This window comes from Salvelinus sp. IW2-2015, unplaced genomic scaffold, assembly GCF_002910315.2.
Source record: "Salvelinus sp. IW2-2015 unplaced genomic scaffold, ASM291031v2 Un_scaffold8784, whole genome shotgun sequence".
NCBI classification, from domain to species: Eukaryota; Metazoa; Chordata; class Actinopteri; order Salmoniformes; family Salmonidae; genus Salvelinus; species Salvelinus sp. IW2-2015.
In genome coordinates this window covers 12,422-17,269 of record NW_019950043.1, presented here as the reverse complement: position 1 = coordinate 17,269, position 4,848 = coordinate 12,422, and the positions used below count along the sequence as shown (strand labels likewise).

At 40.5% G+C, this 4,848-nt stretch overlaps 1 long non-coding RNA gene across 1 annotated transcript; it reads left to right on the top strand.

The window, feature by feature from the left end:
* The first annotated feature begins 2,268 nt into the window (after positions 1-2,268).
* Positions 2,269-3,801, top strand: LOC112079637 (uncharacterized). Its single transcript, XR_011479317.1, has 2 exons — positions 2,269-2,416; positions 3,468-3,801. It is a non-coding gene; the product is annotated as an uncharacterized lncRNA (long non-coding RNA).
* Positions 3,802-4,848: the final 1,047 nt, after the last annotated feature.

Sequence of the window (4,848 nt, the reverse complement as noted above, 5' to 3'; positions counted from 1 at the left end):
TCAGGCTAAAACTACAGACTACACAATAAACCACCAGGCTAAAAACTAACAGACTACACAATAACATACAGGATAAAAACTACAGACATACCTATAAACACCAGGATAAAACTACAGACTACACACTATAAACACCAGGAAAAAAACTACAGACTATCACATATAAACCACCAGGAAATAAATCTACAGACTACACTAATAAACACCAGGATAAAAACTACAGACTACACTATAACACCAGGATAAAAACTACAGACTACACTATAAACACCAGATAAAAACTACAAGACTACACTATAACCACCAGGATAAACAATACAGACTAAACTATAAACACCAGGATAAACTACAGACTACACATAAACACCAGGATAACAACTACGACTACACAATAACCACCAGGATAAAAACTACAGACTACACTATAAACACAGGATAAAAACTACAGACTACACTATAAACCCAGGATAAAAACTACAGACTACACTATAAAACACCAGGATAAAAACTACAGACTACACTATAAACACACAGATAAAAAACTACAGACTACACTATAAACACCAGGATAACAACTACAGACTACACAATAACCACCAGGATAAAAACTACAAACTACACTATAAACACAGGATGAAAACTACAGACTACACTAAATACACCAAGGAATAAACTACAGACTTACACTATAAACACCAGAAAAAACTACAGACTACACTCTAAATACCTAGGATAAAAACTACAGACTACACTAAAACTAAGACGAAGGAGTTGATTGTGGACTACAGGAAAAGGAGGACCTGAGCACACCCCATTATCATCGACGGGGCTGAAGTGGAGCAGGTTGAGAGCTTCAAATTCCTTGGGTGTCCACATCACCCACAAACTAGAATGGTCCAAACACATCAAGACAGTCGTGAAGAGGGCACGACAAAGCCTATTCTCCCTCAGGAAACTAAAAAAGATTTGGCATGGGTCCTGAGATCCTCAAAAGGTTCTACAGCTGCAACATCGAGAGCATCCTGACTGGTTGCATCACTACCTGGTACGGCAATTGCTCGGCCTCCGACACAAGCACTATAGAGTGTAGTGCGTAGGCCCAGTACATCACTGGGGATAAGCTGCCTGCCATCCAGGACCTCTACACCAGGCAGTTGTCAGAGGAAGGGCCTAAAATTGTCAAAGACCCCAGCCACACACAGCCTGGTGGTTATTGTGTAGTCTGTAGTTTTTAGCCTGGTGGTTATTGTGTAGTCTGTCCTTTTTTTTTTGTTGCCTGGTCTATAGGCTAAATTAATTATGTGTCTATATACAGTATATATATGTTTATTTGACTGGTACTGTGTGTATATGTATATATATATTGTCCGTATATAATCTGTTTGTTTATTGTRTGTATATTCTGTTTATTGTGGCAGCACCATTTCACAGAGTCAGATTCCTGTACATGCAAAATTATTTGGTGAATAAAGGGGATTCTGGTTCTGAGTTCCTTGAAGGAGGAAGAAGGAGTAGCGATTACGGTACCATCCAGCTCCCAGAATACTCAGGGTGGCGAGTACCTGTCAGGTGACCCAACAGCGATGACCCCCATTTAGATACAGTACTTCCTCGCAGTCAACATTTGCTCAAACTCTTCCTCTATCCATCGATTTTGGAATATTCCAGGCTCCCTGACTGTCTAGCTTTTGTTTCGATTACTTTTATCAAGCTAGACAGAGTGAAGTGACTATACATGTAGGTCCATTATAATTTCATCACAGTTTTGATGTGGTTTYAGTCATTTCAATGTCGTTTGATTCAAATAATCAAATCTTGATGAGTTGGTTATGTTAATTTACTGTGTAGTGCTTGGGCAAAAAACAAAACATTCACCCAGGAGGGCCCCAGGACTGAGTTTGGGAAACCCTGTTCTAGAGAAGTCTACCCTCTAGTGTCCTCATATTCTAATCCAGACCTCCAAGACACTTCCATTACTTTGTTTTATTCTTCAACTATAATCAGGAGATCTAATTACACCTGATCTAGTGGAAAAAAATATGTTCTGTTTACCAAAACATGAACTGTACTGTACCTTCCCTGCTGCAACCAAGAATGTTTTGCATAGAGAAGGGTAATGCTATTGGTTGACTGGTCCATTGTATTCATCCTGTCACATAGCTGACTTATTTGTGTGTGTCTTTACTGATCCTGTTGACAATGTGGGTTGTGCTGGAGCCAATGTACAGTACTTCCCCCTTAATTTCAATAGTAAATCATTAACTGGTATCTGCATGTTACTACAGTCTCTGTGACAGTTGGAGAGCAGCACAGCATTAGAACAACAGACATCCTAATAATGTGCAGTCTGCTGACACTGSATGCCTGGAAACAGCAGAGATGAAGGAGCTATGGATTATGGCTGTCTTTGCTACAGGTAAGACTTGCTCTATATTCGATTCATTCAGGGTGATTTAAGATGTTCAGACTACACTGAGTGTACAAAACATTAAGAACACCTGCTCTTTCCATGACAGTTTGGCCAGGTGAATCCAGGTGAAAGCTATGATGCTTTATTAATGTCACTTGTTAAATCCACTTCAATCAGTGTAGATAAAGGGGAGGAGACCGGTTAAAGAAGGATTTTAAAGCCTTGAGATATGGATTGTGTTTGTGTGCCATTCTAGGGTGAATGAGAAAGACAAAAGATGTAAGTGCCTTTGAACGGGGTATAGTAGGAGTAGTGCTAGGCGGACCCGTTTGTCTCAAGAACTGTAACGCTGCTGGGTTTTTCACGCTCAACAGTTTGTATCAAGAATGGTCCACCACCCAAAGGACATCCAGCCAACTTGACACAACTGTGGGAAGCTTTTGACACCTTGTAAAGTCCATGCCCTGTCAAATTGAGGCTGTTCTGAGGGCAGCAGGGTGTGTGTCTGTTGGGGAGTGTGTTCCTAATGTTGGTATACTCAGTGTATGATGGTTGTTAGGTTTCTTGTATGATTGAGAATTGTGTAGGAAATTTGCTTTCACTTCAGATGTGCAAAAATGTATGATTCATTTAACGTGTCAATTGATTATTACCAATATGTGACCTTACTGAGTTTACAGTTTGGTTTAAGTATTTAAAAGTTTGGTTTATTGTCAATGATTGATCAATGTTTTGTCTGTTTGCTGTGAAGAATACATTAGTGTCTATTAAGACATTGTTTCAGACATGTTTTTATGCAGACACTATTGAKTGTGAATAGACTACTGTCAGGTCTCAGATACAGTTGATAACAGAGTAGCCTTTGCTATCAACTGTCAACCGTTTATTGGCAGTGATAAAGATTTATTTCTGTCATAAAGTACAGTAGAAAACATTTCTACACTGATGCAGACACAATGAAACTGGAACAGCATGGATCATCTTCTATGACTATAGGAACTGACACTATGTATCCTTGTTTATGTGGTTTACTGAGTTCTTAATATGTTTTTGTCAGTTTCTTTGCCACAGGTGGATCTCACCACATCCTCTGCCATTACAACCACCATTGACATAACTAGCCCAACTCCTGCTGCCCCTTTAACCCCTGACCCTCCAACTACTACTTCCTCTATAGACCCTGACCCCACAACTACTACTACCCATTTAACCCCTGACCCTCCAACTACTGATGCCCCTATAACTACTGACACTCCAACTACTGACACTGCAATTACTGATGGCCTTATAACTACTGACACTCCAACTACTGACACTCCAACTACTGACACTCCAACTACTGATGCCCCTATAACTACTGACTCTCCAACTACTGACACGTCAACTACTGACACTCCAACTACTGACTCTCCAACTACTGACTCTCCAACTACTGACACTCCAACTACTGACACTCCAACTACTGACACTCCAACTACTGACACTTCAACTACTGACACGTCAACTACTGACACGTCAACTGCTGACACGTCAACTGCTGACACGTCAACTGCTGACACGTCAACTGCTGACACGTCAACTGCTGACGAAGCAACTGTCACTACAACTACTGACACTCCAACTACTGAAGTCAATCCCATGGAATCAGTTTTCTGTCAATATAGTCACGCATCCTCTGTGCAGTTTCATGCTAGAGAATCGTGAGAACAGAACAATATGTCATCGTGAATAACATCCCCGACATGTAGCGAACAAAAGTAAGGAATGGGCATCTCGGCCCTCACACAAATGTCCATTTGGAAAGCTGAGGAGTTTTGAGTGGTTCAGTCAGTTTCCTATTGATTGCTAGCTATAGCATCAATTCTTAGATTCAGTGTTAGGTGACAAAGGTATTGATGTGATTTCTGTGCCTCCCCATTCACCTGGGAATAGGGTGACCACATATCCGGAATTGTGCGGGAATTTTGGACCTTTGTCCCGCAACAAATCACGTCCCAAATTGTATCCATAAATTCAAACACCACCATCAGTCAGACATTCCAACCTGTCTCTTGATGTCACGTTGAGAGAGAGAGAGACTTTTTCTAAAAGCTGTTTATTATATACCTTTTTTTCAATTGACATTTCTTTGTATATATCCATAAAAATGATGCCAGCTGAATCACGATTTCGACTGGCTGAGAAACACCGCTCCCTTGTCAAATCTCCAAGTGTTGAAAACGAAAGTTAGTCTAAAAGAAATGTGAGATAATGTCTAGAGGCTTTTAATAGTGGAGATCAAGTTTATACATTGACTGGCTGGGCTGATGAGACAGTGGACAGTGCAGTCAGATGGAACAGAGTAAATAGGCATTTTAACATCATAGATTTAGCGAGTGGTAACTTGTGGAATAGACACCGGCTGGAATGTAGTTTTAGCCAAACAGCATTCAGGATCA